Source organism: Lactuca serriola, chromosome 3, assembly GCF_051521515.1.
Source record: "Lactuca serriola cultivar US96UC23 chromosome 3, Lser_US96UC23_V15, whole genome shotgun sequence".
NCBI classification, from domain to species: Eukaryota; Viridiplantae; Streptophyta; class Magnoliopsida; order Asterales; family Asteraceae; genus Lactuca; species Lactuca serriola.
In genome coordinates, this window is record NC_136410.1 from 154,872,266 (window position 1) to 154,898,539 (window position 26,274).

Below are 26,274 nucleotides of genomic sequence, written 5' to 3' on the forward strand. Positions count from 1 at the left end.
GAAACTCGATGAGTTGGAGGTCCCAACTCATCGAGTATAGATTGAGATTGCTGCATGGATTTTAGAATCAACTCGATGAGTTGGAGGACCCAACTCTACGAGTTGGAGCTGAGCGTGAAAACCCTAATTTTCAGGGTTTGCACCCTATTTAAAGGATCTTAAGCCCTCTATACCGCCTCCCTCATCACCTTATCATGCTGAGACAAATCCTAATCGATCTATCTACCACTGTGAGAGAGAGTGAGGCTAAGAGTGTGTGTTTTGGTGCATTTCTTGAAGGAACTTGAGGAGTAAAAGGCTTGGAAAAAGGAGTCTTTGGATCCATCATCCATTTAGTGTTGACGACCATTTGGAGGTAAAAAGACATTATCTTGATCACTTTTTTGTTAGATCTCTCCATTAGTGAGTTTTTGGCCATTTTTATCATTTTCTTGAGTCATTGTTGGTTTTGATCTTACCTTGAAGCTAATACTTCAGATATGGACGTTATTAGGCCCTTTAGGCCTAAAGACTCAAGCTTTACCAACCTTTGGCCAACTTGCACGCCGTAAACCTTTTTGTTGAGCTTTGTTTTGGCAAACTTAGCCCTAAATGCCATGCATGGACATATAGCTTGTAAATTTACGTGGTATTTCAGCCTTAGAAGGCTAGATCTAGAGTTTGGGGCCTTAGTCTCGCTGAAAAGCATCTGAATGAGTTATTGGGCTGAAGGAGCTCGACGAGTTGGTTTTGCCAACTCAATGAGTTCGTTAGGGTTTTCCTGGTTAACCTAGATGTTGTACAAACTCGGCGAGCTGAGTTGAATTTTCCCGATTTTTCTGAGAGTAGAAGGAACTCGATAAGTCGTATGGATGCACTCGACGAGTTGGGTCAACATGGACTGTTGACTTGAGCGTTGACTTCCGTTGACTTTTAGGGTTTGGTCAAGTTGTGGACTTTGGAGACCATGGAGGGGTAAAATGGTCTTTCACCCTTTCCGAGAGTTAGTAAAGGAGTTAGCTTAACATCTTTGGAGTTATCATCATAAATTGTTAATTAGAGATGATTATGATATATTTAGGCGGAGACTAGACCGACTGTTGAGTACAAGACATACTTGTTTCACTTACGAGTTGAGTCTTCTCACTATACTTGCCTGAGTAGTAATCACTGTGCGAGCAGAGGGTCTTATTTGTGTTATCGACCGGAGGGTCTGATGTGCTTATATTGAGACATGTGATATGATGCTTTTTGTCGTTGTGATTTATGTTCTATATTATTATATGCATTTATTGAGATAGGACCAGAGGGTCCAAACGGAGTCGTGAGACTGGAGGGTCTTCACTAAGACACATGAACGGAGGGTCCTTATTGACATATAGCCATGAGTGTGGTATCTAGGGGAACTCACTAAGCTTTGTGCTTATAGTTTTGTGTGAAATGTGTTTCAGTTACATCTCAGGATTGCGGGAAGGCGCCGACATGATTGTACACACCAGCTAGTTGATTTGTATTTTGAGAATTCTGGGATATTTGACAAACAATTTTAAGTCTTGTGTTTGAAACAAATTATAAATTGGGTTTGAGAAATGTTAAACTGTGTTTTTTGTGAATTTAAAAATGAAAATTTTATTTTAAAATTTAGAGTGTTACAAGTTCGTATCAGAGCTTTGGTTTGAGGGATTCGGATGTACGTACGGATATGTATGGACTCATTATGAGAATTTGAGGAATTTCTCTAAAAATAAATGATTTTCTAAACGAGTAAATTTTTTTAAGAGGAAACGAGATGAAGCAATGTGTACAATCAACCATAGCCCGAACAATGATTTTCCCAAAATAACCTTACTTGTTTATATTATAAGATGAGATACTTATGAGATATTAGAGTTGCATGCTAGATGATAGGCTAGGTATTTCTGGAATTTAGAGCTAGAGTTGCTTAATTCATGATTCCTTAGCCTATGGGGATTCTACTGATTGATATTATATGCTATTTGCTATGTGTGTGTGCTGAGTAGGTGTACATGGCAGGAATCTTTTAGAGAGAGTTTTGATTTTAGGAGTAATCTGGGAGAGTTACCTAGATGCGCATTTTAGGAATCTACTGAGAGAGTAGTTTGATATCCGTGAGGAATAGAGTACTTGTGAATTAGGATCCTAAGAGGAGGACTTGGGGTGACTATGGGTTGGCATGGAAGGTAGTATTAGGCCCATACTACTTGATGAGATTAAAACTTAATCTTGAAGATCGATTAGATCTCAAACAGGTAAAATAAAGATTAAACAGCAAGAACATGAAAACAATAAACAACTGAAGAATGAATCAAACATGTCGAATGATTATAAAACAACCCTCAGAAGAGCTCGATCAAGAACATCAACTGTAGAGGGTTAAAAGGTTTACAGGAACGATGAAGAAAATCAAAGCTATCGTAATTCTCTATCTTGTATTCTAGATCGTTAACCTAATATGCATGCAAGCATATTGTTATATAGTAAACCTAACAGGCTCACGGTTGGACAGGCCCAAACCGGAGTACAAAATAATTGAACAATTAACCGAGCCCAATGACGCAATATTAAACAAATCTGCAACCCAACAATCTCCCCCTTTGCGTCAATTGGAGCGAGACCTTCACTTCTTACTTGGGCCAGCAGCAGCAGGAACCTTCTTCTTTACAGTCTGAAATAGACGAGAGATAAGAGCAAGTATCGTTTGTCTGAACCTGATGTACCATTGAATCATATCATTGAAGTATTTGATATCATCCGCTGCATTCTCTTTACACCGATGGATGATCTCCAGCACATGATCTAGACAAGCAGTCGTATAAAGATGTTTATCCGCTAAGGCAAAGAGACATTTCTGTCCTTCTGCTCTAGTGAACATGACCGAATTACGCCTCGGGTCAATCTTGCCCATCTTCATCTGGTTCAGATCACTGGCTGAGCCAACAGGAGATATCTTCGGTTTCTTCTTGAAGACAGTGGCTACCTCCTGATCCATCAAGGCGACCTCCATGATATAGCATACTAACATCCTTTTGAGATTGTCTATAATCGGACCATATTCAGCTTCATTCGTCAAGAGGATGTTATGCAGAACAATCCAGTCATGGGGGTTGAGGTTCGGTAGATCTGCTAAGGATATAAGATGTTCGGTTCTTGCAGACCCTCGAATCACTCTGAACCGAACGTTGATGAATCTCCCCTCAGAATAAGGCTTCAAAACCCGAACATTAACGATCTTCTGAGTGCTCCATGTTTGGTACTGTGGTTGAGCAGCCTTCAGATAGAAATCGATTAACTCCCGATCAACCTCAGGATTAGGATGAGGGACTTCAAAAATGTTGGAGAAGGCGTGGAAGATAAACGCCTTTCGGGTTAAGGGCATGTCGAACTGCGAGTCGACAGAGTTGTAGCAGTTGAAGGAGATCACCGGTTCGAGCCAAAGGATGCTCGGAGTATCGATAGCCTCCTTAATCATTCTCTCTCGAGTCCAAGCAGGGAAAAGATTCTTCCTGCTCTCGAGGAGATCGTGGGCTTCTTTCTTCTTGCGTTCGGCTTCTTCAGCTTCTCGCGCCACATGAATGTTGTCATTATCAACATTGTGACTATTTTTGCGTTTCAGCAAGTCAACAATGGTTTCTTTATCATCTTCATCTTCTTCCTCAAATATCTTCTTTCCTTTATCCTTCACACCCGAACCCGAAGTTTGACCAGTAGGAGGAGGTTCGGTTGTGTGAGCAGCTTTTGAGGAAGGAGGTGGTTTCGATCCGGACTTCACTTCTCCCCCTTGTTTCGGAGTGGACACGAAACTAGGTAGCCCTTCTATTTTACTGAGCAGGTCCAGGGCAGGAGCAAGTTTTTCTGCAAGGGTTTGCCTCACAGAGTGGTTGAGAATCGGATCGTGTGCTTCCAGGATGTTGGATATGGTAGAGTGTACATCCGAAACACATGTCTTGATGACCTCCCGTTCGGATCGAAGAGCGTCAAGTTGTTGATGAGAGTTGGAAAGCTGAGCGCTCTTGACCTTGAGGGCGGTGGTTTTGCTTGCAAGGTCGTCCATCAACGAGTTTTCTGCAGTGAGATCCTCTTGCAGTTTAGAGAGGCGGTCGTCAATGGAGGCACGGAGGGCCGAGTTGTCGTCACTAATTGATTGGCGAAGGGTAGCGAACGACTTCAACTCCGTGGAGACGAACGTGGCCAATTGTTGAATGATTGGTTCCAACGTTGTCTTTGTGATATCTGCGCTCTCCTGTAAGGACTTTAACAGGGAAGAGGCGTCGGAGAATAGTTTATCGACTTTTTCGGTCGCAGCCTCACATGCTTTCGTCGAGGCGTCAATGGCGGCAGTGGCTGAAGCGACTGAAGCTTGCTGAGCCCGGGAAAAGGCATCAACGATCTTCTGAAGAGCAGCTTCAGAGAGAGAGGATTGAGAATTGGAGGATGAAGCAATAAGCAGGTCAACCTTCTCATGCAGCTCCTTAAGATGTTTCTTTGTTACTGGAGCTTCCTCATCGTCGTCGCTTTGGACCTGAAACGGACTGTAGTAGACCGAATTGAAGGTCATATTTTCCCCTCCAAGGAAAGGGTTATCTCCGTCAGAGGCATGACCAGGAGATGGGGGTAATGGTGAAGCTGGAGGTGTAGTGGTGTGAGTAGGTTCAGGTTGAGTGTGAGTTGGGGTAGGTTCGGGTGGTTGTTGAGTATGGGTAGTTTCGGTTACTGGTGGTGGTTCGGTTGCATCGATATGAACCCCCGTATCAAATACGTTGGTTGTAACCTTTGCAGTAGTTGTTGTAGTTGTATCAGTGAAAATGGGTGGTGGTATAGGGAAAGAGGTTTTAGGAATGGTGTTGGAGGGGTTTATGGTGGGAATGGAAGTAGGGATTGTTTGAGTGGGTGAAGGAATGGGTGAGATATGGATTTCCATGTTTGGGGTAGGTGATCGGGGTGGGGTGTTGCCTCTTGGAGGGGTTTCGCCTCGTTGAGAGCCGTCCGAATCCAAACTCTCGCCTTCTGAGTCACTCGAAGAAGAAGCGATTATGAGTTTGCGCTTCGGTTGAGTCTTTCGCCTCTTCGGCTGTGGGGATTGTGCAGTTGTGGTTGGTTTCCGCTTCCTGGGAGAAGGACCTTTAGCCCCTTTGGTCACTCGCTTCCCTTTATCTGCCTTTTTGCCTCTATGAACAGGCTTGTCTGCATCATGGATGGACTTGAGCATTTCCTGTGTGAGTTCCCTTGGTCCTGACTGTTTGAACTCCTTAATAGTCCGGATGATCCGGCTGTCAGATGGAACATCGCCGTACATGGTCTCCGGAATAGAGCCAATGAATGAGAACTTTGATGCATCTGAGACGATAATCTTCGTGGTATGAAAAGTACCGATCGAAGACATCGATGCACCGGCAGCAGTGGGGACATCAAATTTATCCATCGCCCATTTTGTGATGAGAGCCCAAAACCTTGCATACGACACCTCAGAATGTCGTGAAGAAGAAGAGAGGCATTGGATGAGTTGTTGCCAGAGAACCAACCCATAATCGACGTTGATCCCGTTGTAGACACCGTACATGATCGACAGGAAGAGTCGACTAGAGCCATCAGATCCTAAGCTCCGTTCAGATAAACCTTTAAAAAGAACAGTGAACATACCGTTCCACTGTGGCGGCAAGCAAGACTTTTTAAATTTCGCGACGGAGGTGAGCACCTCCGTGTACCCCATGTTGTAAAACATATTGTAGATATGGCCAATCGGAATCGTCTCCGGATTAACCCTGGAAGGGTCAGCAGCAAACCCTAGCAATGCGCCAAATCGTTTATTTGAAATCGAGGTCTTGTGATCAGAAACCTCGAAGAAAACCCTATCGACTGCTTTATCGTAATGTGCAGTCGCATACACCTGCGAGAGGAGCTCCATAGGCACAGATTCAACCTTAGAAAGTGCAGGAGCGATCGGCGAGTACTTCAGGCACTCAATAATCAGAAACATGTAGGAATCGTACGCCTGAGGGGTTAAATCGATCACCAAACACTATTGAGGGCGAATGGGAAGGATGTGGGAAGTAGCGTGAACTGACGATGATTCTGCCATTGTTGAAGTTGGAAAGAAGAAGATGAACAGTAAGGGTTTAAGGGAATTTTTGCTCTCTTGGGAATTCGGATGCAGTAAAGAGGTAAATGGGAGAGGAGACTGCCTTTTATAGTGGGTGTAAGGAGAGAGAAAAATCTGTTCAAATCTTCTATCGAAATACGAAAGGTTTTTCCGGAATGACAGATGCGTGACAGTTAAGGTATGCGATGATCACGCATGAAAGAGAGTGTCAGATTCCTTGTAACACGCCGCCCAACAAGCACCATTGCAGAAGAAACCATTTCAAATTCACACGCGCCTGTTTGTGCCAGAGAGGAACCGCTTCATCTTCGCACACGCGTCCATAACGTCAATTAAAGAATGGGCGTTTCAAATTTGCATGCGTCCCTTTTTACCGCCGTTTGAAATTCAATCCGTTTATCTCTCGCCTGAGTCAGCAACCCTTCATCTTATCTTTTGAATGGCATCGTTTGAATAAATCTCCCACGTGGATTATTTTTGACCACAACTTGTAAATAACCTCCAATTCAGTAAAACAGCCTGAAATTATTAGTACCAGAATTTTGGAAAATCAAAGATTTTCGTGCTAAGAGTGTAAAAAGAAAAGAAATAAAGCAACTCTTTTTAGGAATAAATGTGATGTCAATAATGACACGAAACAAATGATCCCGGGCACGAATCTCTTCCTTCAAGTTCAAGAGAGACCTTAAAGTGTTGATATGGTTTCCCGTTGAATGACGATCAAACACTTATTAAGAAATGTTGAAAGGCTTCTTTTAATTAAGCTACTTAAGGGTGGCTTTCGCTTTGATGCAACAATTCTAATCTTGAAATAAGAAAGAAAGTGAACAAAGTACTTGTGAGACCGGTGTAGTCTGTTGAACAAGTAGGTAGGAATTAATTTTAAAGTGGCTTGGAAAATATGAAATCTCAACACAAAAAAAAAAAAAAAAACTAGATTCCAAGGGAAGAAATGTTATGGGGTTTAACAATTTCATAGGAATCACACAAAATAAATTTTGAGATTTCATCAAGGTACATCCGTCAATTCTTTGGTGAAAACTTGAGCAAATTAATTGTTCACCGTCAATTCAGATTTGGTGTTGAATTTTGGGTTTCACTCAGCTCGTAGTGGCATGAACCTAAGATCATAAACACAGTTGTTGTGTAACCATAAACCTCAGTGGTAATTTCTGAGAGTCTTAAGGGTTACGTTGATGAAACGAATGTAATGGAGATGATGTAAGAAAGTAAAGTACCTCAGCTGCAAAAAAATAAGGACCAAGCAGAAAACTCTTATCTCATATGAGAAGAGAGTGAGGTAGCTCACGATTAGAATAAATGTGGTAGCCTAATTGGGAAGACAAGGTTTGTTTATACCAGGTCATTAAGGATATTATTCAAAATCTTATGAGGCTTGGGACACATATAGCAGCATGCTTCTAGGGACACTTAAATAAAATAAAAAAATATTTTTGGAGTTTTTGATATATAAAAAAAAATTAAATTAAAATAAAAAACAAGCAAGAAGAAAAAAATAAGATTTAGAAAGATTAAAAAAAACTTTGGAAAATTTGGTAACCGAACCCGAACGTTCGGTTGGTTTCGGTTGAGAAAAATTTTGAAAAAAAACCGAACCCGAGCGTTCGGTTGGTTTCGGTTTTGAAAAATTTTGAAAAACCGAACCCGAGCGTTCGGATGGTTTCGGTTTTGAAAAATTTTGAAAAAGCGAACCCGAGCGTTCGGTTGGTTTCGGTTTTGAAAAATTTTGAAAAACCGAACCCGAGCGTTCGGTTGGTTTCGGTTTTGAAAAATTTTGAAAAACCGAACCCGAGCGTTCGGTTGGTTTCGGTTTTGAAAAATTTTGGAAAACCGAACCCGAACCTTCGGTTGGTTTCGGTTTTGAAAAATTTTTAGAAACCAAGGAATTTTGACATTCAAGTAGGTAATACTTTAGACGAATAGATAAACAACTATGTACAAGAAATTTACAACCCAAAAAACTATCTTTGAAATGATGAGCGAGTGCAGATGATGCAACTGAACCTGAACGTTCGGTCAATTTCGCTTCTTACGATTGAGGTTGAGAGGTAGTTTGGGGTACTAACTCTGATTCCATCATACCTAGCCCTTGTAATATTCTGTTGAATGATGCTTCAGGAAGAGTTTTGCTGTAACAGCCCGGAATTTCAGGTATTGTTATATTTATGATTTTGGGTGTTTTAAGAGGGGACTCGGCGAGTTGGAGCCTAGACTCGCCGAGTAGGATCGCGGATCTGGTCGCGGGTTCGCGACTGGACTCGACGAGTCCGGATATGGACTCGGCGAGTCTGCGCTGTTTAGCGAAAACCCTAACCGTTCAGGTTTGGGACGTATATGAGGGACTTTATGGCCGTCATTGTTCACCCTAGTCCTCTGAGAGAAACCCTAATTCGATTGTGAGCGTCTGGAGCAAGGTTGAAGACCATTGTTGATTTTGGAAGTGTTGTTTTGCAAGGAAGAAGAGGCTTGGTTAAGGGAACAACAAGGGAAGCCACGTTCTGAGGATTGGGGACACAGAGAGCACGTTATTCAGGTAATATTTCGAGTTAAATCCTTCTATGTTGGTGTGTATATGGATTTAGGGTTTATTGAACCCTTTTGTGGCTAGATTGAGTGTTACTTTAGTCCCCCAAACGATTGGAACCCTGTATTGAGATCTTTGGAAGTCCAGAATGTCCCATGCCTGAGCATTTCGGGAATCAATGGAGGTTTTGGATTGGAATCCTTATGCCTTAGGTCAAAATGTAAATTATGAGTCATGGGGTGTATTATGAGCACCGAAATGAGGACCTTACGTGATGAATCAGTCTAGGAAGGCCAGACCTATGAATGGTCGGAGCAGTTCTGACCTTAGAAAGCAGTTTGAGCGGTTGCATGGCATGGACTCGCCGAGTCCGATGAACAGACTCGGCGAGTAGCTTGAAGATTAACTGGGACTCGTCAAGTTGTTCTTCAGACTCGGTGAGTTGAGTCGGGGTGGCCCCGCGATTCTTCCAGGAGAAACTCGTCGAGTCAAGGAGGATACTCGACGAGTAGAAAGGGAATCTTAGAGAATTGGTGAGGACGTCTAGACTCGCCGAGTCGCCCTAGCACTCGCCGAGTCAGGTCAGGTTGACCGTTGACCGTTGACCAGAGTTGACCTATGTTTGACCTCTTAGGGATAGTCAAACTTAGAAGATAAAAGTGTTAATAAGAGATGTATGATGTTATAGGGAGATTGTAGCTCGGCGGATCGAGTACGAGTGACTTCGGGATTTGCTAGCTTTCGACATTCACGAGGTGAGTCTTCTCACTATACTGTACCCGGAAGGGTTTGACTGTGTGACCGGAAGGTCGGATATGATATGAGATATATGTGCTATATGTGATAAGTTAATTGTTATACGTGCTATGTATGTTATGTGGGCTGGAAGACATTATGTTATTGGCCGGAAGGCATTATGTTATGGGCCGGAAGGCGATTATGTTATGGGCCGGAAGGCGTTGTGTTGTGGACCGGAAGGTCGGCGTGGGTAGGACCGGAAGGTTTACCCAGTAGGGACGGAAGTCCCCTGAGACACATGGACCGGAAGGTCAGGGCCTGGAAAGGCGTATGTGCGTAAGTTGTATATTGGGGAACTCACTAAGCATTTATGCTTACAGTTGTTATGTATGTGTTTCAGGTACTAGCGAGGACCGTGGGAAGGCGCCGGCGTGATCTGTACACACTGAAGGATGTTTTGTGATCTTGGGATTTAGATGACTTGTATTTTTGACATGACACTTGAAATGTTTATGCTTTGTTTTGAATGAAAATAACTTATTTTGAAATGAAAAATTTGTTTGAAAATTTACGGTGTTACAAATTGGTATCAGAGCCTTGGTTTGAGGGATTCGGGTGCAGCTTTGGGCGTAACTGAACTCAAACCGAGGATTTGAGGAACACTTTTAAAAATAAAGGCATAAACTTTTATAAATGATTTTGTGGTAAACAAGAAAGAAGCAGTGTGTACGATCAGTCAGCTCCCGAAGGGTAAAAATCCCCAAAATACCTTACAATGTTATGTTATGAGATAAGAATTGTTATGCATGCTAGAAGACTAGGTATTTATGATAGGACTAGAGTGGCCTGATTTGTGATGCCTTAGTCTAGGGAGGTTTGCCGATATGAGATGCTTTGATAGCGTACAGATAGATAGTGCATATCAGAGGTAGAGTACTCACTATCCGGGGTTTGGGGAGGAAGATTTGGGATGAATGCTGATGCGGTGTGGTCGGTAGTATTGGGCCCGTACTACCGAAGACACCGGGTCAGTGGGAGACCCAAGTCAGAATCCCTGGATACCGGAGACTGAGTAGGGTTGCGTTATCGAGTGCAATTATACTCGATGGAGTCTCTGATAGTTTTATGTTGTATTTCAGAGACAGCATGGTTAGACCGCGCCATGGAGCGAGTACGAGCGGTGTGAGTGACGAGGAAATTCGTCAGATGATTCACGAGGAGGTGGCTGCAGCGATCCGGGCTGAGATTCCGGAGATGTTTGGGTCTATTAAGACCACCTTGATGGAGACTTTTGAGGAGCGGTACGCCGCATTGACTGAGGCTGCAGCCGCTGCAGCTACCGCAGCTGTGGCCGCTGCCAGGCCACAAGGGGGTGACTCGTTGTTGTTTCGGGAGTTCAGCAACACGAAGCCACCTGAGTTTGATGGGATGCAGGACCCGATTGCTGCGATGAGGTGGATCGCTGATATTGAGGGGTGCTTCTACACTTGTTCATGTCCGGAGCATCTGAGGGTACGGTTCGCTTTGAACCAGCTCCGTCTGGGAGCAAAGGATTGGTGGAAGTTTGTGACGGTGAACTTCACTTTGGCAGAGATTTCAGCAGTGACATGGGAGGGGTTTACCTCTATGTTCAAAGACGAGTACGTTCCCCCGGTGGAGAGGGAACGATTGGTTCAGGAGTTCTTGACCCTCAAGCAGGGTACTGATTCGGTTGCGGTGATCACGCGGAAGTTTCATGAGAGGGCGATGTTCTGCCCCGAGCTGGTGTCCACAGAGCAGGCTCGGATGAGCCGGTACTTGGGTGTTTTGAGGAGGGATATCTGGGAGTTTGTGTCAAACTCCACCTATCATACCTTTGCTGAGCTTTAGGCGAATGCCAGGAAGCGCGAGATTGAGTTGGAGACCCAGGCCAGGGAGGAGGCCGAGTCTCAGCGGGTGGACCGGCGGCCGGCTCAGTCTCATCCGGCAGCCAAGCGGACTAAGTCCACCGATTCGAGGACGGGAGGTCCGAAGGGCCGCACTTGCGGAAAGTGCGGCAAGGGTCATGATGGGGCATGTCGATCTGGTGCTTGCTACAAGTGTGGCAAGGAGGGGCACATTGCTAGGGAGTGCCCCAAGGGGTTTACGGTTTACTTTCATTGCAACCAGACAGGCCATCGGAAGGCCGAGTGCCCCCAGCTTCTTCAGGGATCTGCACCTACTGCCAGAGCTACTGCGACTCGACCGGTGAAGGCCGAGGCCCCCAGGGCTCGTGGGAGAGCCTTTCAGCTGACTGCGGAGGAGGTCCGCTGTGCCCGATGTTGTGGCATGTATGCTTTATTTCATGTATTTATTTTGATGTCGAGATGTTATGCTTATGTTAGGATATGCGTAGGTACTTTCCTTGTGAACTCTGTGCCTGCTTTAGTGTTATTTGACTCGGGTGCGAGTCGGTCCTTTGTATCCTTGGCTTTTAGTTAGCATATCAGCGTTAGTTGTGAGCCGTTGAGTCGGCCTCTGAGAGTTTCTATAGCTGACGAGAGAGTGATTTGTGCCACGGAGGTTCTCCGGGGATGTGTGTTAGATATTTTTGGGGTCGAGTTTCCGATTGATCTGATTCCTATTGCGATGGGTGATGTCTGTGTCATTGTGGGCATGGACTGGTTGAGCCGATTCGGCGCCGTCATCGACTGTGAGCGTCAGCTGGTGACTATACGAGACCCTAGTGGGGGAGTTCTTTCGGTGTACAGCGAGGGTACCCGTTCGGGATCAGCTTTTTGTTCGGCCGCTAGGGCGAGGCAGTGTCTACAGCAGGGCTGTAAGGGTTTTGTGGCGTATGTGATGGATACGCGGGAGGTTTCCGAGAGACCGAGATCAGTTGAGGAGGTCCCAGTGGTGCGTGAGTTTCTAGATGTTTTCCCCGAGGAGCTGCCGGGAGTACCTCCTGTGAGGCAAGTAGAGTTTGGTATCGATCTGGTTCCGGGGGCCGCGCCCATTGCTAAGGTGCCTTATCGTCTTGCACCTCCAGAGATGCAAGAGTTGTCCTCGCAGCTTCAGGGGTTGCTGGGGAAGGGATTCATTCGGCCGAGCAGCTCGCCGTGGGGAGCACCTATTCTGTTCGTCAAGAAGAAGGATGGTTCACACCGGATGTGCATTGATTACCGGGAGTTGAACAAGTTGACGGTCAAGAACCGTTACCCGTTACCGAGGATCGATGATTTATTCGATCAGTTGCAGGGAGCATCTTGGTTTTCCAAGATCGATCTGAGGTCAGGGTACCATCAGGTGAGAGTGCGGGATGAGGACATCCAGAAGACAGCGTTTAGGACGCGATATGGGCATTATGAGTTTGTGGTGATGCCTTTCGGGTTCACCAATGCCCCGGCTGTGTTCATGGATCTCATGAACAGAGTATGCAGGCCGATGTTGGATCGGTCAGTGATTGTATTTATCGATGATATTCTAGTGTATTCGAGATCTAGAGAGCAGCATGAGGAGCATTTGAGGGAGGTCCTTGAGGTATTGAGATCGGAGAAGCTTTATGCAAAGTTCTCCAAATGTGACTTCTGGTTGCGGGAGGTCCAATTCCTAGGACATGTTGTTAATCAGGAAGGGATATTGGTCGATCCGGCCAAGGTTGAGGCGGTGATGAGTTGGGAGGTGCCGAAGTCACCTTCTGAGATCAGGAGCTTCCTTGGGTTGGCAGGGTATTATCGGAGATTTATTAAGGATTTCTCCAAGATCGCAGTGCTGCTCACCAGATTGACCCGGAAGGGTGTTGCATTCTCTTGGGGACCCGAGCAGCAGACCTCCTTTGAGACACTTCACCAAAGGTTGTGCGAAGCCCCAATATTAGCTCTCCTGGAAGGGATGGAGGATTTTGTAGTATATTGCGATGCATCGATTTCGGGGTTGGGTGCAATGTTGATGCAGAGGGGTCATGTGATAGCTTATGCGTCGAGGCAGCTGAAGCCTCATGAGGCGAGATATCCCACGCATGATTTAGAGTTGGGGGCAGTAGTGTTTGCTCTCAAGATTTGGCGTCACTACTTGTATGGGGTTCGATGTACGATATACACGGACCATACTCTGAGAAGAGGTAACTCTTGTTCAGAAGTGATAGTCAAAATTGGAATATGGAAATGTTTCCATATGCGAAAGTTTTTCTGTAAATCTATGTAAGGTTAGGAAACTTAATGCAAGAAGGATGTTCAAAGGAATGTACTTTGAATGTGAAACTTCGTTTCCAAGGAATTGCTCTCCATTGGAATACTTTGTAATGTCTGTTGCCAAGTCTCTATGACTTTTGTGCATAGTCATTACAAGAGGATCATTGCATATAAGTTTAAAATCTAATAGATTATAGCGAATGGCAAGAGTTTGGTATTCTTACATTTACGATAAGGATTTGGAAATGTGAAATGAGTGTCATTGAAATGCTTTCCGTTGATCTATTTCACAAAGAAAGGATCATAGGTAAACATAGTGTGCATGCTTGGAGCATGGGATAACTATTGTTTTTATTCAAGTATTTAGTTGATTAATCGAAACATTATACAATTAATAATGTGTAATCAATATGGTGATTAAATAAAATGTGTTTTATTTGTATTCATAAGGTCTGAGACCACACTGGATTCACTTATTCTTGTGTTTCACTTTGCATGTTTTGACTTCCCAAATAACTAGGTTATTCAAACTATCCACAATCGATCATACTTTGGAAGTAGGTATTGAGGCAAGACTTTCATGAATCTGACTGTAAATTGTCTAGGTGTTTTAGATATAGCACAAGTTTGTTGCAGTGTTCATGAGTACTCCTGGAATAAGATTCGAGTATTGGATTAAACCCACGCTCATCTGAATCACTTCATGGATTTTATCACGAGTGATTGTGAGACAATAATATCTTATATTCTTGAAACCAAGACATGTGAGTTGTAGTTTACAAGTCGGTTGCACATTGACATATGTAAACGCACCGGTAACTTGGTGTTATAAAACATATTGTTGTGTGTTATTTGATGATTAAGTACAAGCAAGAATTTGAGTCAAAGTTGTTGGATTAGATGTCTAAGCCCATAACTATTATTGGTATGTACTCGACCCGAGAGTAGTATGGTCTATTTGGGTTGCATGACATCGGAACAATTGGAGAAACAAGTGAGAAAAGGTTATTTATGATTTATATTAACATAATATAAGTTCTAATATATTAATATGAAATCGTATTATTTATTTAGTATTGATCAAGAATTAATTTGGAATTAATTTTGTGATCAAAAGAGACTAATTAAATATATAGGGATTGATTATGTAAATCATTCATTCTTATATATATATGTAGGATTGTGATCCATTGTCCTTCATGTTGGGCTTAACCCATGTGGTAACCCATGGATACTCCATGGAGGTTAAAACCCATGGATCATGAAGGAAATGGAAAGTCATGCACATTAGGGTTTACATGGTGTAACCCTAATGAGCCACACTATATAAAGGATCCCATGGTTCATGAAATGGCACTATTGGATACACATAGTGAGGGCAAGGACCGATTTCATAGGGAGAACCAAAGTAACCTTCTTCTCAATTTATTCCATTTGTTAGTGGTGTTTTTTTGATTTGATTTGAGGCTTCCAGACTATTGGGACTAAGCTCTTAAAGGTTCAAGACTTCAAGCTCCATCAAAAGGTATGTCATCTAACTAGACTTTTGTACTATAGTTGCTCCATAGTATGCTAGTTAGGATGATGCTTTGGAATGTTGTATATTTGCATGTATAATAGTGAAAACATAGATCAAAGGCACATAGGATTGCATGCACACCATAGGAGTGTCAGAATGCTCAAAACCCATCAGTGGTATCCGAGCCAAGGCTTGGTTTTCAATTATACTTGATGCAATTGCTGAAAAATCAATAAACTGGCTTTCTGGACTGTGGACTCACCGCTCTAAGGCAAAAACTGACCAACTCGCCGAGTTTGTTTATAGACTCAACGAATTGGAGGTCCAGAGTGCAGATTTTTTGACTTTTAAGGCTAGAATTGGACAAGAATCATTACCTAAGCTGTTTTTGAACTTATAAACTTGTTTTTGATGTGGTAGTGATCATTTTAATCCAATTCAAAAGATAATTGTTAAAAGTTTCATGTTTTGTATTAGTTTGATGGTTAGACTAATTACATGAAAATTGTTTGATTTGAATCGTCTTGTTCATATGAGTTTAATCTAGCTCATAATTTTTTTTTGACATGTTTGTTTGTTTATTAGATGATCTAAATTGCCTTTAATGGATTCCATAACTTGTACTCAAGTTATGGAAAACCAAAAGTCTTTCTTGTTAATGAGTCTTTAAAAGTCATGAGATATGTTTTTGAAAAGTTTTTTTCCCATAAATTGTTTTATGACATCCATAACTTGTCCTCAAATTATGGATTTTAAAGAGTATTAGGATTAAAAGCCATATTAAACTCATATGTTATAGATTCCAAATGTTTTTTGAATTGTTCAAAACTTTCCCTCAAGTTTTGGAATTTGTAAAGTTACACTTTTGTATTCTTTAGTTCCAAACGCTAGAATTTTAAATAGTTTAAAGTTCAATCCTTATACTATTATAATATTATAGGTTTAATATATATATATATATATATATAAATATATATATATATATATATATATATATATATGTGTGTGTGTGTGTGTGTGTATAAGAGTAAAAGTCAATCTTACCATTAGCAAGCCTAATTCACGAAGCCAGTCTATAAGGGGGGTATAAGGTTACCGCCTATAAAATGGTAGTTTAATGGGTGTCCACTCTCACCTACCGCTTCCTTGACTGGTGGAGGGTCATTAGCCGAACAGGTAGGATAGGACTCTAATTCTCCCTTCATTAAAAGTATAATGATAAATATAAAGTAACTAAACACTTATAAATTCCCAATCTTAGTTACTTTAGGAAAATGTGAATTTGGTGCTAACCCATGAAATTACACTTTGTACCTTACCAAGTCGTTGGTGGAGCGTGTGTGGTTAACCGACACACTAACATGGACTAGTAAGAGTAGATAAGGGTAACTTAATGTTTATCATAGATTGGTGGAGCATGTGTGGTTAACCGGTACATCGATTAGGTGATAAAGTTAAGGGTACCAAGTTAATTTGCATGGTTATTTACACCTTGTTTGTGATCCTCGGCATCCCAGTCACAAACTTGAGAGGGCACAATCAAGATTTAAAAATGCCATTGAAAAGTTCAATGAATCTCAAAATATCTAGGAGTTTCAATCCAATTAAAACCAAACACCTATTGCGTTTTTCATGGTGGAAATTGGTGAATCGTCATTCACCTACCTTCAAATATTTCATAGCTTGGATTACGACATCCCTCTTCCAAGTTATAAAATATTGTGTTGGGTCCTAGCCTTAATATTTCATATTGGGTGTTAATTAAGGACTTAAATCAGCTAACTTGAATTTCTCCCATTGTAGATGTCTGGCTCAGACAACTGTGGTCTTCCCAAATCCCTTGGAATAAACTTTCCTAATGAAGATGATGTCCTGTGGTTGGATCATGGAAGTCATACTTCTCATCCTCCACCTCCTTTAATTATTCTCCCTGACCCACAGGCTCGAAGACTTGAAAAATTCAAGGTCACTGAAGCCCTACTTGCAATGAAACAATAAGATGGAAGGCCTGTGTGTACTCACATCTTGGAGATGAAGTCACATATCGACAAGCTGAGAGTGTTGGGTTTCAAAGTCTCAAGGAAGTTGGTTGTTGATTTGGTTCTTCAATCACTTCCTGAGTCATAGAGTGAGTTCATTAAGGACTACTATGTGACAGACCACGAAATGACCCTTATTGATCTTACATATTTGCTTGTTGCTGCTGAATCAGCAATGTTTTGGCGCATTGGAAAAGTAAATTTGGGTGGAAGGTCTACTTCTCAAACTTCCATGGACATTGACAATGGTAACATTGGAAGTCCAGAAAAGCTTTCTCTTCCCAATGGAAAGGGACTGGCCTTGGTCAACCCATTTGACAAAAAGGTAAAGAGAAAGGCCAAGTCTGAGACTACTCCATATGACCATGTGTGTTTCTATTGCCAAAGATAGAGACATTGGAATCAAAGCTGCCCAGACTACCTAAGAAATTTAATCAAATTGTATGGTTCTACTTCAGGTGAGTTCGTTATCGAACTCTTTTAAGTTCCTAATTGTTGATTCTTAATACATGATGTGACTACGTTGTATCTTGATGTTTTGTAGGATCAAGCAAAGGGAAGGAAGCTTAAAAGAAGAGTATGATGAATCTAATCGTGAAGATGGATTTCAATCGCATGGTTCGAAGATCGGATTTTTGAGCTACTTCTTGGGAGTTATGATAGATTTCAAGGAAATATGTAATAGCATAGTTTTTCACTTGTAATTTTATTGTAAGGAAAAGTTTTTCCGTATTTTATAAATAAATAAAATTTTGTTTTTTATCTCCTTGCAATGGCATTTATGAAAAATTGATGTTTGTATGTTTCTAGCAATATTGGAAATATCAATTTGATTCTTTCTTTTGTGGTAGTGTCTAAATTTAGCAAATAAGGAAAGATTCTCATCACCCAAGTTTCAATTGGACAGAAACTTCTAATCATGCAAGTTGTATTGTATGATGAATGAAAATTTTCATCTTTGGAAAATTAAGACTAATTCCTTGTTCACATGTATATTTTAGTCAAGTGAAGGACTAAGGGATCGAGTACACATTCTTGTGAACATGTCAAGTCCACCACAAGGATCAATAAGACTATTCGTCATGATTTACTAAAGTTTAGTAAATATGGTTATACTTACAAGTTTAAATATAATTCGGAAACATTGGAAAAAAATTTTATGTATGGCAGAATGAATGAGAAGAATCAAATTAGGCAGGAAGATAAAAGTTTCTCAAATCTGAAAAGATGGGAGAGTACTTTAGTATCATGTTTTATGATTATATTAATGATTATGAAACCATATCACAATTGATCCTCTAAGGATATCTTAGTGCATTCTTATGGCTAAGAAGATGAGTCATGAATTGTTGAAGTGGTTAAATCAAGAAGATGAGTCATACTTCGTTCCAAAATATTTCTTAGAGTCATACTCCAAGATTGTAACTTGAGTGACATATCTTAAAGAACGTTTATAACACTTGTAAATTATTGAGTAAAATGTTTCTTACTCTTGTACATTTGAAATTTGTAAGTTGTGATGTTTTGGATAAGACAAAGTCCGACTAAGACCAATTGTGTGAATTTTTTTACTTGATAAGAAACTGCACTAACTCTTGAATATTTTTTTGTCAAGTAATGTTCCTTGACAAAGTGAATATTATATGTCAACAGGTCAGTGGGAGTCTTAAATATCTTGAAGAGTTTCAAGAAATAAGGCCAATCGTGTGAAGTGTTTATCCTGATAAGAATTTGCACTAACTCTTGAATATTTGTCGTCAAGTAATGGTATTTGACAAAGAGAAACTTATATGTCAAGAGGGCAGTAGGAGTCTTAAAGATCCTGAAAGAGTTTCAATAACTAGTCAAGAATAAAACCTGTAGTTTATCACTAGCAACATGACATGAGGTTTGTAACCTATCGTGCTGACATACTTCTTGTTTTTGTGCCCATTCCAGTTAAAGTTGAATTTGCATATGAGTTCTGAGAGTTCTCAATTGGTTGAATAACAACCTGGAAGCGTTGTTAGGCCCATGTGCTGCCAGGTGGCGAGAAATTAAGATTGAACAAGTTCAGTCCATATGAGTTTGAATATGTCACTAACCTTGTCTTGTGATTATGGTTTTGACAAATTTACATGGATAGGAACACATACACCATAAAATCTAAGTTTCATAAGGTTTCTCTCTGATTCATGAAAATGATGCTGAGGAAACGCTTTCACTAAGAAGATTTTAAGGCGATAGCAATTGTGATGTTTACATTCTCAAATTCGATCATGATTACGGCATCCCTCTTCATGTTTGAATTTTGAGAATGGCAAAAGATCTAAACATTATGATTACGGCATCCCTCTTCATAATTGTTTAGACACACATGTGAGTTATCTAAGGAAAGGTGTATGATTTTGAGAAGCTAAGATAAAGTTAAATAGAAGCATCCCGTATCAGAAATCAGAACTTTGGAAGCATCGATTTCTAGAAGTCCAATTAATTTCTGAGTACGTGTCAGAGCTAGTGTGAGCATAAATGTTATGCTGGTAAGATAATAATTATTATGCTAGTGGGAGCATAATTAATTATGAAAAAAAAATTGCAAGTTAGAAGTGTTAATTATAGAAAACAAAAGTTTTAATTCGTGGAGTTGCAGGGGTTGAAAAAGTTGTTTTGCTATAATTAAGGGAGATGAAATTATACTTCATTTCAAATCTAAAAGCTTAGATTGTGAGATTTTAATCAGATTTAGTCATGAATACATTATTTGCATTCTAAAATTCGATTATGATTACAACATCCCTTTTCATAATTCAAATTATGAGAACATGGCAAATTATAAGAAATATTGTAGCAAAAGACTGGTCAAGTATAGTGTCTTTATGTGAGACATCATGAATCGTGTCTTGTATGCAACATATATAGGATCGATTACATGTGCTATATATAGTAATTATCCGTTCCAAATTTTCCAAATTCCTAGGGCATTAAGAGGGAAAAAGGAAGCGAACTGGATATGACTGAAATGATTAAGCAATTGTCGAGGACGATCTGAGACTTACCCAAGATTGGTCTCTCGTGGACAGTTGGAAGTATGGTGTAAAATTTTGGAGAGGGACCATATTGGCTTACTCTAAAAAGAGGAGACTCTTGTTTAGAAGTAAGAGTCAAAATGGGAATATGGAAATGGTTCCATAGGAGGATGTTATTCTTAAAATTTATGTATGATTAGAAAAACTTAATGCAAGAAGGATGTTCAAAGAAATGTACTTTGAATGTGAGAATTCGTTTACATGGAATTAATCTCCATTGGAATACTTTGTAATGTCTGTTGCCAAGTCTTTGTGACCTTTGTGCATAGTCATTATAAGAGGACCAATGCATATGAGTTTAAAATCTAACAGATTACAGTAAATGACAAGAATTTGATATTCTTACATTTACAGTAAGGATTTCAGATTGTGAAATGAGCATCATTGGAATCATGCTCAATTGATCTATTTCACAAAGTAAGGTTCATAGACAAACATAGTGTGCATACTTGGAGTATGACATAACTATTGTTTAGAAAACATAGTGTGCATGCTTGAAGCATGGGACAACTATTGTTTAATTCAAGTATTAAGTTGATTATTTGAAACATTATGCAATGAATAATGTGTAATCAATATGGTGATAAATAAAAGGTGTTTTATTTATATTCTTAAGTTCTAAGACCATATTGGATTCGATTATTCTTGTGTTTCACTTAGCATGTTTTGACTTCTCGAATAACTAAGTTATTCAAACCATCCATAGTTGATCATACTTTGTGTCACACCCCAAAACCGAGAACGGCGGAAACGTTCTGGGGTGGAGGACGTCATCTAAGTATCACAACACAGTATAACAGTAAATAAGCCACCAACATCATCCATTGCATTAAATATATAATTTTAATACAAGCGTGTTACATACAGTTATCGACACCAAAAAGTAAATCAAAATAATAAGATGAGTCTTGAACGCGCTCCATATTCTCAAAAGCTGGCCTCGGTACCTGTCTACTGACGACCTGAGAATACAAGTTATTTTGAAAGAGTTTATCAACATTAAGCTGGTGAGTTCATAAGTATTTTAGTGTCGGTGTTTGTGTCAAAACGTTTGAACGTGGTTTTAAGTTTGAGTTTGTAAACATTGGTGATAAAAGTATGTGAATGTTTGTAATTGTTTGTAAAAGTTTGAATCTCTCAGAAAAACCTATATTTTCTATTAAAAGAAGCCTTCTACCAAGGCGTAACTTTTTTGTATGTTCGTTTATTGTAAAAGTGTGTAATTTTCCCAATTGTAACTATCATTGTCAAAATATAGTTTGTACATTAATGTTTAAGTGAAATGATCACTAAATATATGTAAAGGGTAAATTAATGTAGTACTGTAGTGTTGTATTATAGGAACTACTGCTGTACTAACTACCTTAAACCGGATTTATATTAAGGTATCATGTGATTAATTGTACCATACTATCGACTAGGTAACACGATAATGTAGGTCGTAAAAAAGTATGACGTTTGGCACCCGCAGACCTGCAGGTCTGGCTGTAACTAGCAGCAAGGTGTAGGATAGTCAATCTAGTATAGATCTATATGCAAACTCACGCTCTCCCTCCAAGAGACTCTGGCTACAAATCGGGCCATGACACTGAAGGCATGCTCCGATACAGTGGATCACAATTATGTTAACGTATTCATGTATATCTGATGTATTGTTACTCGTTCTAGTATCATTGTATATGTTATGTTTCTAGTATAGTTGTAAATGTTCTCTTTCTAGTATAGTTGTATATGTTCTTCTTCTAGTATAGTTGTATATGTTCTTCTTCTAGTATAGTTGTATATATTCTCATAGTAATAAGTACTGACTCATTGTTCTAGCAATAGTATAAGTATTATCATGTGCTACCCCGATGGTAACTTACTAATGATGTAACTGGTACGTATGAATACGGAAAACTTTTATGACTATATATGTACACAAGATATATAATTAATAGTTAAACGACCTTCGGACGGATACCCGATACCCCACCAGACCACATTTCAAGCGCGAAAAGGAAATAGGGCGGGCGGCCTTCCTAAGCCTTTTAAACATTGCATATATAATTATACATATATGGGAATGCAATTTATAATAAGTATAAAAGAGTTTAAATAAAAGTAATTGATAAGTAAAAGAGTTTGAAGTAAAACAGTTTGAACAGTAATAAAATCATTGGTTTTGTAGTTATTAATCACATGTGATTGATGTAATAACTATAAGTATTCAACTTGTATCCCCCCCCATTAAAGCATTTAAAACATTTAAAAGCATTTCAAAGGTTAGTTAAAGGGGTATGAACTCACTTGTAGTGAGTGGATTGGATTGAAGTGTCGGGTACGGTGCTAGGTGACAAATGAAGACTTGTACACACGCACGAGCCTAGTTATCATATAATGAACATATATATAACTAATTAGCCAAAAATATAACTAATAAATTAAGTTGGGACACTTTAGAACATGAAAACACTTTGTTTCAAGTGTTAAAGATCACAAGGATTGCATCCAAGTGTTGGTAGGGCAAAGCTATTGTGTTTGGAGTTCAAGGGTAAACTCCTTTGGAGTTTACGGTTTTAATGACCTATACCCAACGAGTTTAAGGCAGTAAACTCAAGGGTTTACGGTCGTAAACTCTACTCCTTGTAACCATGTGTTGTTTGGAGGTTTTATAAGTCTTTTGAAGCACTTCTACTTGGTGGTTTGGCTTTTGGAAGGGACTAGGGTACCAAAAACACTCCTTGGAGGAGTTTATGGCCTCATGGTCATTTCCCTTTGGGTTTACTACCGTAAACCCTTATGGAAAAGGGTATTGCCATGTTTTCAAGTCCTTAACACGACAAGGTAATTGTCTAGGTTAGTTTTTAGGCCTAAGGAAGCAATATGACCCATTTAAACACACTTTAGGGTGTTTATGGTTTTGGGAGGTCCCCAAACCGTAAACACCTATAAAGGTTGGTCTTTGGTGTTTTTAAAGGCTTAAACACATCAATGGAAGGTTTAAACATATCAAGGAAGGCTTAAACATCAAACTAGGGCTTAGATAAGGGACTTAGGCACACTTTGGTGCCTTTCTTGGTGTTTCCGGCCCAAGAACATTCTTGGACCGTGAACACCCTAAACCTTGTGTTCTTGGCATATTTTCTTGATCTTTATATGTAATACTATCTTAATAAGACTCAAGGATGGAAGTACTTACTATTAGGAAGCTTGATTTGAGCTAAAAGTCCAAGAACACTTAGTGTGTGTTCTTGGTGTTATTGGTGTTTTTGGAAATCTAGACAAAATACATAAATGAATGGATGAATAGATGCACAAACACTAGATTAAGTGTTAAACCAACTTGAAATGGTTCGAACACTTACAAGTTTGAAGATCTTGAATGAGTTTTAGGATGATACTTGAAAGGATATTTTGGACTTTACTCTTTTGGTATTTGGGGAGTAAACACAAATGGCTAGTCTTGGGGAGTAAACACAAATGGCTAGTCTTGGGGAGTAAACTCATGCTTAAGGCATGAGTTTACATTTTTGGGATGATTTTTCAACCCAAACATAATAGTTTGGCCGGGAACTTCTAAGACGCGAGGTGTTTGCGGTTTTTAAAATTCAAAACCCGAGACGACACTTTCTTTCACCCGTTTGTTTAAAAATAATATTAAAATAATCAAACGAACTTTAAATTTCTTAAAAATAAGAAATAACGCCATTAACTTATGATACGAAGTGGTTGACTTTTACGGTTTGACCGAATGGAAATTTCGGGTTGTCACATCATCCCCCTGTTAAAGGGAATTTCGTCCCGAAATTAAAGTCTAAAAAAATAAAGTAGTTACAAATAACTAAACAAAAAGATGAGGATATTTCAGTTTCATCTGATCCTCATGCTCCCAAATGAATTCCGGTCCTCGCTTGGCGTTCCAGCGAACCTTCACAACCGGGATACGGCTTTGCTTCGTCTTCTTGACTTCTCGGTCCATGAGCTCTACTGGTTCTTCCACGAAGTTGAGGCTCTCGTTGATCTCGATATCGTCGAGTGGGATTACAATAGTCTCATCGGACAGACCCTTTTTCAAGTTAGAGAAATGGAATGTAGAATGTACGTGACGAAGTTCGTCAGGTAGATTGAGTTTGTAAGCTACAGGGCCGATTCTTGAGAGAATCTCGAAGGGCCCTATATATCTCGGATTAAGCTTCCCACGCTTACCGAAGCGTATTAAGCCCTTCCAGGGTGAGACTTTAAGAAGGACTCGGTCTCCCACCTGGAATTCCAAAGGTTTCCTTCGTTTAGCAACGTAGCTTTTCTGTCGGTCTCTAGAGGCTTTCAATCGTTCACGGATCTGAACGATCTTCTCTATCATTTCCCAAATGATTTCCGGGCCTGTGAGAGTACTGTCAGAAACTTACCCCCTAGCTAATTGGGTATTACCCACTTTAGCCCAGCACATAGGGGATCTGCACTTTCGGCCATAGAGGGCTTCAAATGGAGCAACCTTGATGCTCGTGTGATAACTGTTATTGTAGGAAATTCGACAAGGGGTAAATGAGTATCCCATGCCTTTCCAAAGTCAATCACATATGCTCTCAACATATCTTCCAGTGTTTGGATGGTCCTCTCACTTTGTCCGTCGGTCTGTGGATGGTAGGCTGCGCTCATGTCCAGCCGTGTTCCCAGGGAATGTTGTAGCGATTGCCAGAATCTTGAGGTGAACCTACTATCTCTATCAGAGATAATGGATATAGGAACACCATACAGTCTTACTATTTCCCTAATGTATGTCCTCGTAAGCTTCTCCATCTTGTCAGTTTCTTTGATAGGTAGGAAGTGTGTGGACTTGGTCAATCTATCGACGATGACCCATATGGTATCAAGTCCACCCGTTGTCTTGGGCAACTTGGTTATGAAATCCAAAGTGATCCGCTCCCACTTCCATTCTGGAATCTCTGGTTGTTGTAGTAAACCGGAGGGCTTCTGGTACTCGACCTTAACCTTTGCGTAAGTAAGGCATTTACTTACGAAAGCAGCAATCTCTGCTTTCATATTAGGCCACCAATATAAGTTTTTAAGATCCAGATGCATCTTATCTAAACCTGGGTGGACGGAATACCGAGTGTTGTGCGCCTCGCTCATGACCAAGTCTCGGAAACCACCGTGTTTCGGTGTCCAGATCCGGTTCATGAAATATAAGGCTCTGCCACCCTTGGCTTCTAAATTTTTATCCATTCCTCTAAGGGATTCACTCATCACGTTTTCAGGTTTCATGGCTTCAAGCTGGGCCGCCTGAATTTGCTTAGACAAGTGCGAATGGATAGTCATTGTCAACGACTTGACTCTTCGACCAGAATATTCCTTCCGACTTAGGGCGTCTGCTACTACATTGGCTTTACCCGGATGATAACGAATATCGCATTCGTAGTCATTGAGTAGTTCGACCCACCGTCGTTGTCGCATGTTGAGTTCCTTCTGATCGAATATGTGTTGTAAACTCTTGTGATCGGTAAAGATGGTGCTTTTTGTTCCGTACAAGTAGTGTCTCCAGATCTTCAGGGCAAACACAACTGCTCCCAGCTCAAGATCGTGGGTCGTGTAGTTAACTTCATGTGTCTTCAGCTGTCTTGAGGCGTAGGCGATGACCTTACCCCGTTGCATCAGAAAACAACCAAGCTCTTGATTTGACGCGTCGCAATAGACAACGAAGTCTTCTATCCCTTCGGGGAGGGATAGTATTGGTGCGGTGCACAAGGCTCGCTTGAGCGTTTGGAACGCTCTCTCCTGTTTCTCTTCCCAGACAAAGGCCACACCTTTCTGGGTCAGTGCTGTAAGAGGTTTCGCAATTCGGGAGAAGTTCTGCATGAACCTGCGGTAGTAGCCAGCGAGACCTAGAAATTGACGAATTTTTGTAGGCATCTTCGGTGCTGACCAGTTGTCAATGGCCTTAATTTTGAACGGGTCCACGTGGATTCCTTCTTTGCTTACCACGTGTCCTAAGAATTCGACTCTTCGGATCCAAAATTCACATTTAGAGAACTTCGCATAAAGCTTCTCCGTTCGTAAAGTTCCTAGAACTTGTCGCATATGATCGCCATGCTCTTCCTTACTTCGGGAGTAGATCAGGATGTCATCGATGAAGACAATGACGAA